This window comes from Nannospalax galili, unplaced genomic scaffold (assembly GCF_000622305.1).
Source record: "Nannospalax galili isolate Female #2095 unplaced genomic scaffold, S.galili_v1.0 scaffold698, whole genome shotgun sequence".
NCBI classification, from domain to species: Eukaryota; Metazoa; Chordata; class Mammalia; order Rodentia; family Spalacidae; genus Nannospalax; species Nannospalax galili.
Window position 1 is genome coordinate 829,760 of NW_008341886.1, and position 13,574 is coordinate 843,333.

Here is a 13,574-nt window from a genome sequence, read left to right on the forward strand (position 1 = left end):
TCCAGATGCAATATATTTGATAAATTATAATCTTCATAACATATGGAAATCAAAAAATTTCATGTTTTTGAATTGAGAGTGATGTTGAATATAGTGTTCCAAGAAAGAAAACAGGTAAAATTTGAAGTTTCTTCTTACAGCTGTTCATCATTGGGTCTTATTGTAAACAGAAAGGAAGAAAATAAGTCAGTGATGGCAGTGACTCTTACAAATGATAACCCCACTTATAAAAACAGACAGCCAGCTCGTCTATTATCATATGCTTTAGGTATCCTCCTTTCCCAAGTGCTCCCCTTTACCTATGTCCCTCTGCACAGTGGACATGTGCCCTCAGCGGGATGTTGCACTCATCACTCTCAGGATCCAGGATTCCATGATGTAACAGAACACAGTCTGTTGCTATGGCAATGACCAGCATCCTGCAGCAGGAGCTACTGTGATTACAGGTCTCTGATGCTAGAGTCTTTTCTTTCAACCAATTTTCAGAGATCTTTTTTTTTTTTTTGTCTTCCAGACACTCCAAACTCATCATTTAACATGCTTTAATTAGCAGTTCAAACTTTAAACTGTATACTGATGGGTTAAGTGGCACTGTTTTAATCTGTATCTTTTTATTCTTTAACTGAATTTTCAGCATATATGAATAATTCAGTAAGTCATAATAAACTATGCATATGAGATAGTCTTTTTAAACACAAAATCATGCTTGACATATGAACTGAATCGCAAAAGGAAAGCTTATTTTGATAAGGTAATGATTATTAATTGAGGGACATGACCTTGAATGGCATGTGCTTGAATTTATCCCCACCACACCACACATCATCAAACTATTACCTTTTATTTATGAGACAAGTTTCAGTCCAACATGTAGCTTACAAGTTAGATGTGTAAGACAGAAAGCATACATTCTGCTTGGCTGATGTCTTCATGGCTAGGTTTGCCCTGGAGTTGCCTTCCCTATTATATATAGTCTACTTATTTAAATATAAAGATTATTGCACTGTTACTTTATTTGCAAAGTGACTTCAAATTAAAATCTAAACAGCAGTGATCTAATCTTTCATTTCATAACCAGAATGAAATCAAGTCATCATATCACCAAACTACTTTGCATCTCCTAATTAGTCAAAACTTACGTAAAAATATTCACATAATATTTAGATTAGTATTTTTGTAAAAAGTAAACAGTTAATGAAATGCAACTTTCTTAACCTTTCCTATATACGTGGAAGGTCTTATTAACCAAAGCTGAAGCATAAATTAACAACCATTGATAGGGAATGCCACTTAAGTGCCCAGGACTCTTCTACTTCTGATTTAATCCTGGATTCAATTAAATGTCACCTTGTAATTTGGGTTTCTATTTAAAGCCCAGACTTTATTGCACTGAATAGAATTATTTTCCTCCTCCAATGTAGCAAAGATAACTTAGCTTAAAGTTCTATTTAAAATTCAGTAGATAAGAAAACCAATTTTGCAGACATCTCCAGCATTGTATATCTAAATCTCCTTTTACAACTGTTACGATACAAAGTAGGAAACATATATGGCTTCGGAAAACACAGGCATTGTAGATTAATCTACAACTATTTATCAGTTCCCATTCTTGCTTGGAATTGAGTAAATCTAAAAGACAGAAGTCTATTCAGAACGGCAAAGGAGATTCCACAGAGAGGGAAAATGTTTTAAACAATCACATTATGCTTTCAGGTGAAAAAGCACCGTGCATTCTCAAGTTTATTATTTACATTAAAATGTATACTTTACATGCTCAGATGAGTGTCAGATCACTTTTAAATGGATAACCTGGACCTTTATCAGTAGATTCACTACAATTGTCCTTCTCTATCTTAATTGTGCTGTCTTCAAACTTGACCTTCAAAAATTGTTTACCAAATTAACCCACAAAATAAAATTTAAATAATCTTAGTAAATATTCATATTGTTTCATTTGGAAAAAAATATATTCTTACCTAATAGAAAAGAATTTCAGACTGAGATCTTATATGGGGCAGAAGATAAGGGACGTAAGCTTCCTGACAGCCATGTTACACCTTTGAGCAATATGCCCTATATGCTTGCTTCTGCACCCAGAAATGTAAATATCAGAGTCAGCAGGTGATGTTATTATATGCCTTAAAATCCTGGTAGTTTACTGAATCCATTTCCAAAAATATAGGAACAGGAAGGATCATGTTTCCAAGAAAGATGGGCAGTAATAAGAATCAGAGAGAAAACTTTAAAAAATTTGAATAAGAATTAAAGTAAAGCAAGTAACTTCATTTGGAGCTATTTTTTAAACAGTTCCATACCTATGACCTCTGTTGAGTCTCAGTATTCAAATACAAGGCCAACAAGGAAAGTGGGTTGTTTTATTTTGTTTCTTTCAGTCACCATTCAGTGTACTAGGACTTGTTGTGACTTTCCATGCATAGATATTCTTCTGCCACCCCCTCCCTCTCTATTCTGATCTCCCTCCTCCCCATCCTCCATGCAGGACCACATTCTGCTTCCATTTGCAGATGTGTTTTATCACCCTGTCTTTTGCCCCTCCCTTCTCCCATAAGAACCCATCTACCCCTTCTCATGATTCTTCATCTTGTTTCATGACCTACACACACACACACACACACACACACACACACACACACACACACAGAGGGAGAGAGAGAGAGAGAGAGAGAGAGAGAGAGAGAGAGAGAGAGAGACTCACATGCATAATTATACATGAAGATCTATCGGATTTAAAGAAAGCATCTAGATTTAAATTTCTTAGCCTAGCATCTTTAACATAGATTTCCTGCTTCATCTACTCCTGTCACAATGCCATGAATTCTTTTTTCTTCATGGCAGAATAAAATTTCATTGTGCATATGTGTCACATTTTCTTTTTCCAGTCCTCTGCTGATGAACATCTGGGCTGATTCTGTTTTATTTTGAACAGTGCATCAATAAACATGGATGTGAATGTATCTTTGCATTAGGACTTAGAGGCTTTTCAATATATACCCAGAAATGAATATTTGAGTCATATAGTAGTTCTATTAAAAGTTTCTGTGGGGGTTGGACCAGCTTACAGTTCCACCAGAGTATCTAAATGTCCCTCCCAGTACATCCTACCAGGACTTATTGCCATTTGCTTTCTTCATTAAAGTCATTCTGACTAGAGTCAGACCAAATCTCAAAGAAGTTATACTTTGCATTTCATTGATGGCTAAGGATGTTGAACAGGTTTTCAAATGCTTATTGGCTATTTCTATTTCTTTTTTAAAGAACCATGTTTAGCTTTCTTAGTCAATTTCAAGATTGAGTGCCATTTTTTTTAAATATTGCAGTATTTTATATATTTTAGGCACAATTCCAAGTTAATATATATTTTGCCAAGAGTTGTTCCCATTCTGTAGGCTGTTTCTTCACTTAGGTGAGTGTTTACCTTACCGTATAGAAGCATTTTAATTGCATATAATCTTATTTGTTAATTGATGGTATTATCTCTGTTTCAAAAGTGATTTCCCTACCTTTCACTGTAACAGGTTCACACTTTTAGGTTTTACATCAAGATATTTGATCCATTTTGAATTTGAACTGATTTTCATGTAGGATGACATATAGGACTCTAATTTTGTTCTTGTCCATGAAGACATTTAATTTTCCAGGCTCAATTTATTTAATACAAAGTATTTTCTCCTAATGTCTGTATTTCATATTTTGCCAAAAACTAAGTCCTATGTGGTTTTATTTCTAGCTCCACTTGTTCATTTTTGGTTTTGTGATAGTGTCATGCTGTCTTTGCCACTGTGGGTCTGTAGTAAAACTTGAGGCCAGGTCGTCTGATATCTGCAGTTTTTTCTCTTTCAGATCCTTTGGCTGTGCGTGTGTGTGTGTGTGTGTGTGTGTGTGTGTGTGTGTGCGTGTGTGTTTCCACATGAGTTTTGGTATGAAATTTTTGCTTCTATTTCTAATAAAAATGTCTCTAGAATTTTTTTAAGGACTGTGCTATATCTGTAAATGGCTTTCAGATCGTCGTCATTTTTACAATACTAATTCACCTGGGCCAGGAGTATGAAAAGTCTTTTCATCAAATCATCTCTCTAAAGGTTTTGTGTTTGATGTCTTAATGCTCTTAAAAGGCTTTTTGTAGAGACACTCCGCCTCTGTTAGTTTTATTCACAAGTATTTTTATTTGAAGATAATGTGATTATTTTTTCTAATTTTTTTCTTATCAAATTCAATAGCATTATATAGAAAAGTTATTGACATTTGCATGATGATTTTGTGTCTTGCTCGTTTTCTAACATTATTTAAAAAGACAAAGGTAGTTTTGTGGTTTGAGGGAGTATAGGATCACGTCATGTGCATATAGGGAAACTTCAATTTCATATTTTTCTACTTTTATCCCTTTTATTTCTTTCTTACTTTATCACTCTAATTCTTTGAACATTGTATTGAATAAAATGGAGAGAGTGAGCACACTTTTCTGATTGCATGGTTTAGAAGAAACACTTTTGGTTGTTCCACCTTTTGTATGTGTTGGCCATAGGGTTCATATGTGGTCTTTACTACCTGGAGGTCTGTTTCTTCTACTGCTGTGATCTTCAGGGCTGCAGCCATAACCAGGAGCTAGACTGAACCAAAAGCTTTGCTTCCTCCACTAGAATAATCGTACAACGTCTCTTCCTAAGTCTATGTTTGTGTTATATTAAATTTACTGAATTTCATATGTTGAACCAAATTTCTGTCTTTGGGATAAAACAAACATGAAGGTGATATGTGATGTTCATCATGTATTCTTGAATTTTATTTGCACATATTTTGTTGAGAACTTTTGTGCTAAGATTACCTATATTTGTTTATCCCACAGACTCTTGGGTTTGGTCCCCAGAACCTGCAGAAATTAGGAAGGTTTAGTCATGCTTATGAGTACATATACTGACATATATTCACATGTATATTCATATATATGAATACATTGTAGCCTAGTGATGTCTTTGATTCTTGTTATTCCTTCTTTTCTCAGCCTGTTGATGATACTTTCCTTTGTATCTTTGTTTTATTAATTGACACAATCACAGGATTCTTGTTTGATTCTTTTCCAGAATCTTTATTTCCCTGCTGAGATTTCCCCCACATTTTTAAGTTCTTTCCCTAATTGCTGACCATTTCATGTAGTTTCTTTCTTGTCTAGGTCCTGAGCTGAGTTCAGGTCCTCAATATGACCATTAAAAATCTTTAAGAGTAAAATTCAGAAACCTTTTCCTGGCATTACATATGCTTCATTATCTTTGTTTCCTAATATTGAAGATTTGTGCGATTGTGGAGTGGTCGAGTAGTTTGCTTAGTCATTTAATGGTTTGCTTTGTATTTGCACATCTGTTGCAGTGGAAATATCCACGGGTTTTTGTTTTCCCTTTTCTCTCTCTTTTTTTGTATGTTCTATTGTATGTGAGTTTGCCTGATGAAAATCGTCCCTTCCGTTTATGTTCCCGACTATTATATAAGAGGGAAACTGTAATAAAGCACTAAAGGTTTTAACAGCAGCTCTGTCCCATCGCTAACACACAGTGTTTGGACAGAAGGCACTTGTGTTCCTCATTTGTGTCCCTGGTAAGGATCAGAGACAGAACCACAAGGGTACTGATAGGAAAAATAAAGCTTATAGGTTTTGAGGGCTGAGTGTTGTTAAGAAGTAAAAGGAGAAGATGTGTAAGGGGGAAAAGAGGAAGTAACATGAATGAATGGGAAATGTGTGGACTAACGATATGAGAGATAATTGAAAAAAATAATAAAAACTAACTGAAGAAAAAGAATAGACACACATAAAAGGATATTCAATTGAGACACAAGCTAAAACAAACCAAGTGAGATACAAAATGACAAATACAAAAGCTTAAAAAATGATCTCAATAAATAAGAAGAAATAAAGTAAAAAATATGCTGTCAGTCAATGTTCCTGTCTAGTCTGTCTATGAATGTGCTTTTCCCAACACCTAGGATGTCTTTTGTACCAGGCTCTACAGGCGAAGGAGGACTGATAGTCTCATCCGATCAAACACAGCAGATTTACTGTTCTTCCAGCTAAGAGCAGACCCTGTGTGGGGCTTTCCTTTCTTCGGAATTTCCCAATCTGAGGCCACTGCCCTCACCACCAGCTAAGCTGTCTTTATTTTGTTGGTGAATCTAGATGCCCTTTGGGGCCTTTCCTGCCCAAGCCCAAGTTTTTATTTTGCTGCTGGATGGTTTCTATTATTGGTGGTGGTGGTCACATCTTCGCTCTTCTTTTCATTAATTCCCAGCTGTTCTTGCCTGAGAACACTTGCATCCATCAGTGGGACTGGGCCAGACTTAGTGCTTTTCTCATGCTCCAGCGTTGTTGTGTGCCTAGGCAGTAGCAGGCATGCTGATATCCATGTTTTCTTCAAGCTGTAGGAACTTGTGGAGGCTTAGCCTCCTCTACATTTCCTACAGTCTCCACAGCCAGTGTTGCTCTAAGTCTCTATCCAGCCCTCAGTGTGTCCAACCCACCTACATCTCCATAGCCTATTCAATCGCCCTTCAGTCTAGCTGCCTTTATGGTGCCTGAAGCCAGGAGACATTACCACACCCCTGGCAGCTACTGCTGACTTCAGCCTAATGCATGTATCACAGCTGGGTATCGTAGCAGTTGGTAGTTAACCTGGTTGTACCTCTGTAGATGACCTAGTGAATCTCACCTCAGCTTCTTTGCTCAGTATCACCTGTAATTTGTACACTCTTACCTACTGTCTTCAGATGATAGCCTTCATCTCCATCTCTCATAGGAACAGAGTCCATTCTACATTCTCATTCCCTTCCCTGACCACATCACACCAGAATTCTACTCATCCACCAGAATTCTGACCGGAACATAAAGATGAGGTAACTTACATTAACGGAAGAGCATTCATTCAAATAAAGAACAGATTTCAAGGACAGCTGCTACGAGCCATAGCTGAGGATATGCATGGGAATGATGGATCAAATAAGTAGATGGGCCAGTTCATTCATCTGCATTGTACAACTGCCTGTCAAATATTTGTGGTCTTTCATTTGTATGTCAGGTGAGTCAGTTCATAACAGAGGAATCACATTTTGGAGACTAATCACTGTAAATAATTACACTAATAAATTACATAAAACATGCAGTTCCTATTTGAATTTTGCTTATTTATGATTATCATATCAAATTCGTGTTTTCAAACTTAATATTTAATGTTGTTAAACAAAATCCCTAAAACAAATAGCCTTCTTGATAGTGTTAACTTTTTATGTCATTGTTAGGATTTCAATTGGCAGTTATTAGTATGTCAGTACTTCTTAAGTTAGAACATTTCAATCAATACCCCACACAGTACTATAATATAATGGCTTATTGAAAACAAATAAGCAATAAGTTCTGATCTATTACTCAGAGAGATTTTAAGTTTTCCTTCAGTTAACATAAAAATATCAATCTTTCCAGTAGTTCTCTAATTATTTTCCTTAAGCCACTGACTTTAAATTTAGAATAGTAAAATTAAATTTAACTTTGTTCTTCATCATAATGAATTAGGATAATTAATACCCCCCTTGTATTTTTAGCATATCTATTTATTCTAATATATTTGTAAGAAATTTGTTTGAATAATTATAGCAATAATTTTGCTATATAGATGCATGAAGCTGGAGATGTAATTTGAACGTAAAATGTCCCATAGAGGCTTCCGTGCTGGACCTCTTGATTCCAGCTGGTGCATTATTTGGGAAGGTTGCACGTATAACCTTTTAAAGACTGAAACTCACAGGGGGAAATTAGCCTTTAGAGGTGGGCCTTGAGGCTTTGTCACTGAGCACCTCCTCCTATTCATTCTCTACCTGTGTGAATAAAACGTGGTCAGACAGCCACATGCTCCCACTACCAGGCTTTCTTGCTTGCTGCCATGTCTTCCGCATCACGATGGATTCTGTTTCTCTAGAACTCTAAGCCAAATTCAGCTTTCCCCCTTAAGTTACTTTTGTCAGGGTATTTTGTCACAGCAATGAGAAAGTAACCCAGAGAGCTGCTGAGGAAAAACAGTGCTATAAGGTGAAAAAACAAATATTAAACATTTTATTATTATTATCTCATCCCACAGAAATAATTCTGAATTTTAATACAGAAATGTCAATGCGTTTCTGAAATTAGTATTATTATGAGTGTCTTTGCAGAGCAATCACAATCAGGATAATTTTGTTTAAGACTTGAATTACTGTAATGAATAGCAAAGAACTTTTTAAAAAAAGTATCAAGATTTGAATGTGGTAGAATGTTCTAAAGCGTATTTGACAAAATACTGATACCATGTATTGTATCAAATCAGCTTTTTATTATTAGCAATTTTCCTGTGGTACATAGAGCAGAAGCTGAACATGATGGTGATGATGACAAAAAGCCCAGACAATGTAAGAAAAACCCTGGATTCCTTCTTTTATTTACTTTTAAAAAGGACCTTAAAACATGAATCCAGAATATCATATGAGTAAAATCATTTACATAAGTTCGTGTCACTTCAAATAAAAGAATTAAGTGGATGTACAGACTACAGTGTTAAAATTCAGTTCTATGAGCTAATATATCTTCTGGAGGTGTCTTCAAAACCTGATTCCAGTTAGTGGGCAGAGATTATTATTTAAAGAGAAAATATAATTAACATGAAAATGTGTTTTAGTCAGTACCTAAACTACTGACTTCAAAAACAAGATTGTAACCTCATTTAAGAAAGGATAATTTTATTAAGATTTATAACTGCTTTTGATTTTAGCTTATATTCACTATATCAATGCAAAATAGCTTGCCAACCATAGGAATCTGGAAGAGGTTTAAATTCTCTTCCAACTACAATTGTTTTGGCTCTCAAATGATAACACTTATTTTGGTTCCCATAAATGTCTTTTCCCTTCAGGAATGAGAAATGCTACTTTAAGACTCATTTTTGCTAAGATGTCACTGAAGGGACATGGCGGGCATCATTACATATCACATTCTTGTTCATTTATTCTTTCCCAATTTCATGCATTCATACAACTTTTTAGCAAGGTTCTGCCCACAACTATCCTCACTTACCAACTTCCCCCAAGTCTCCTCCCACTTTCCCACTTGATGTCAGTGTATGTGTGTGCATGTGTGTGCGTACATGCGTGTGTGTGTGTGCGTATAATAGAGGCCCTTACATGAGCATGGGTGGGGGATCATTTATTTGAGCTAGGGCAATGGAGCATCAGCTTCATCACTGAGAGATGTGACTACTACTCGCTGAGGGATAATCAACTCTCTGTAGTTCCTCAGGAAGGGGACCGGCCTTGCGGGAGACTGTCCTACATCTTGAGCGAATGCTGATGGCTCAGTCTTCTACGTATCTGATGGCACTAGTCAGAGCTGCTGTGCGTTCATGGGTGTGGCAGCCATGTCGTGTCCAAAAAAGCAGCATCTTACATTGCTCCTTCCATCCTCCAGCTGTAAACACCCTATCTGCTCCTGATATCGCATTGTTCCCTGAGCCTTGCAGGGGACGATAAACATGTCCTCTTTAAGGCTGAGCACTCTACTGTTACTTACTCTTTTCACATTGACCAGCTATGTATCTTTGCATTAACTATCACCCAGTGCAAACAGAAGCTTCTCTGAGAAAGTCTGAGCACAGCAGTGTAGTGATTTATATGTACAGCTGTAAATATTCAGAAGGCAATTTGATTCCCTGTCCATATAACAAAATGGTTGTGATAGAGTGCCCTGCATGACTTATGACCTCCCTAGTCATGCGCTTTGACCAGGTTTACAGTAGCGTTAATTTATCCTGTGTAGAAAGCTTCAAATCAAATCATGAAATGATTGGTTCTCCCATAACAATCAGGTCTCTGTCACATCTTGCCTGGCAGGGTAGTATTGGAGATCACAAGGGTCCAGTTAGGTAAGACTGTTGACTTTGTTTCCCTGACCCTGCTTGCCACCTTCTCAGTCTGTGAAAGTTAGCTGACAGGGAGAAGCTTCCAGCTCAGCTCCAGTTTGTTTTCTTTGTCTTGCAAAGCATGTGGCATCTTCAGTATTAAGGTCTTATCATCTGCTGCTGGGGACCCAAGAGAAAATGCAATGGAGTGTCCTTTGGAGAACTTCTGGGGCTTCTCTGCTGAACAACTCATGAAGAAGTATCCCAGACATCGCGTTGAAGTTTTTGTTTATTAAATCATGACTTCTGGTAGCATCATAATCCTACCATGATAGAGCTTCATCCTTCAAAGCAGTTTATATTACATTTTTAATCAGCTTAAAATAGTAGGTTTCCACATTCCTTTTGAATACATTCTTTATTTGGTTAACCCTTTCTTCTTCTCGTCTCCTTTTCTCTCCCATCCCAGCCCACCCCAATCCCCACTCAAACCCTCCTTTTCAGGATCCCCTCTCTCTTCTCTCATATTACATAAATGCTACTATCTTTTCTGCTTTAAGACCCCACTCATCCCCCACCCATGGCCCCTTTCTAGCCTCCTGAAAATTTTAGCAACTCCAAGTTAAACATGGGAATCTAAAAATTCGAAGCTATGATCCACATATGACAGACAGCATGCATTGCTTGTCTCTCTGAGCCTGGGTTACCTCACACAGTGTGACATTTTCTAGTTCCACCCATTTATTTACAAATTGCATGATTTTATTTGCTTTTATTTTTAATTATTTATTTTAAATATTTTATCATTTTTATTTTATGTGTGTGAGTATTTTGCCTGCATATATAAGTGCACCACATACGTGCAATGTCCCACAGAGGTAGAAGAGGGTGTGCGGTGCCCTGGAACTGGAGTTAGGCAAAGTTAGCCACTATGTGGGTGCTGGGAATTGAACCCAGGTCCTCTGGAAGAATAGCAAGTGTTCTTAACCAGTGAGCAATCTCTTCAGTCCCCACAATTTCGTTTTTCTTTACAGCTGAGCAAAACTCCATTATGTATATGAATCATATTTTCATTATTCACCAATCAGCTGATGGCATTTCTTAGTCTTGTGGAAAAACAGCACAGAATATTCATGTGCAAATAAATCTGAAGTAAGATATAGAGTACTTTGACTATATACTCCAAAGTGATAGACTTATGCCTGGATCAAAAGGAGATTCTAGTTTTAGCTTTTTGTTATTTCTGTTGTGCTTTTAGGGTGGGGGTACATGCCATGTATCAATTGTGGAGGTTGTAGGAGAATGTTGTGGAATCAGTTCTCTTCCTACTGAAACAGAGACCACAGAAGAAACTGCTAACTAGCTTGCTTCCCCTACGTTGCTCATCTACTTTACTTACACAGTCTGAGCCCACAGTAGGCTAATAAATTAGTAATTTCAAGCAGTTCAGTGTGTTTTTGATTCAGCATGACAGTAAATGGTACGAAAAATCTACTTCAAAAGGTTATGTGCAATCTTACCTTGAATGATGCCACCACTACAGAGCACTTAGCCACTTTGTATTCTTAGCGACGTGGTAGGTATACATTTAGCTAACTCTCAATGGTCCCCACATTATCATGTTCAAATTCATAGACCTTCCTTGGTTATTGGTGAAATCTATGCCCTCTTTCTAACCACTAGAATGTGACACAGTTACGAGCTGGAAAGATGACTCAATACTCACTGTGCGAGCTGGGGGTCTTGGATTGGGATCTCAAGTGTGCATGTAAAAAGTCTTGCACAGCAGCACATACCACTAACCCTAGTGCTGGAGGGGCAAAGACAGAAGGATATGTGCGTCTGACTAGAAGTCACTTTAGTCAATCACTGAGCTTCAGGTTAAGTGAGAGGCCCTGTCTCAAAAAAACATAGAAGTGATTTAGGAAGACATCAGACATTTACTTCTGTCCTCCATATGTGCACACAAGTGCATAGGCATGTGTACACACATACACACACACACACACATGCATGCACACAAACACACCCCAACACCACCACCACCAACAACAACAACAAAAAGAATATGGCACATGAATCATCCATCACTTAAATCTTAGTTTATACTTCCAACCCAGCTCCATAACTTGACATCAGTCATGTAAAGGATTGAACATAGTAGTTCAGTCCAAGCCATACATAGACCTTGAAACATGTGGGTATATGATTGTTGCTAATTTTATACTGTCTCGTTTTATAACAACAACAGACAGAAAAGAGAAAACTCATTGTTAAATTAATAATTAAGGGTTTGGAGAGATGGCTCAGCAGTTAAAAATGCCGGCTGCTCTTGTAGAGGTCACAGGTTTAGTTCCCAAAACCCACATGCCATCTACCAACCATCGTTAACTTCAGTTCCAGGGGATCTTCTGGCCTCCACGGACATTGAATGTATGGGTGTACTCACATGCATACAGGCAAATCACTCATACAAACAAAATGAAAATAAATAAAAATTTAAAAGACAAACTATCAAATTAATTTGTGACTTCAGTAGACAAAGGGTTCATATAGACTCATCACAAATCATTAAAATAAAAATACTTTTTAATCAGATTAAAATCAAGTTCTTAGCACATTTATTATATTTTCTGCTCACCAATCTACACCAGGAAAGTAATTCTTCATTTTAGTTATAAATTGGCAGATTATTTTTTTATAAATACAGTCAATTCTGTATCAATAAATATCAAAAACATTTCTGACCTTATTACCAAGATTAGTCCTCTTTCTATCACTGTGTCAATGTATATGAATCATCTTAAAGGAGGAGTTAATTGAGACACATGGTTTCTGAGATTTCAGTCTGTTTTTAGTTGGATACTTGCTCTTTGGGTCTTTATGAAGCATAAGGTCCTGGGAAAGTTCAGCTGCTAACAAAGAGCAGGTGGATAGGAAGAAAGGCCTGAGAAGAAGAGCCCAGAGTCCCAATATTCCATTCAAAGTCAGACCCTGAATGACCTGTCTTTCTTCCATTTTTCCCAATCTTTCAAAGCTTCCACTGTCTCACAATGTTCCCATGAATCACAGACCAAGACTTCAGGTCCTTATCCTTGGGGGACACTTAAAATTCAAACCATAATATGGTCACTGCTAAATGTAATAATGGGACGATGACTGTGATTGCTTCAACCATATTTCTAGTAAATGGCTTATGGACCACAGAACTTCCTGAGTTCCACATTTCACTACAAATTCAGAACTATGTTCAGAAGTATGATTTCAGATTCACCCCAAGGACACATTCACATGCTGGTCCTGGTCATTGTTCAAATAAATATGTGAAAGTTAAGCGACAATTTATGTCTGGCTCAGTATCTGAAATTATAATCTTTCTTTATAATGGAAATAATTGAATCTGTCCTGTATTTAAGACATTCTTTACTAAATCTATGTATCATAAATAAGACAGAAAATAGTACCACAATACTTCTTTTGAATTGTAGAATAATTTTTTTAGAAAAAGCATTTCATTACATCAGCATTGACATATTCAATAACAATTTTTGAGCTAGGCTGCATCTCTTACAAAATTGGCTTTACATTTTTTAGGTTTACAGTTGAATTATTACAGTTATAAAATATTGTACTCAATATAAGCCCTATATATAA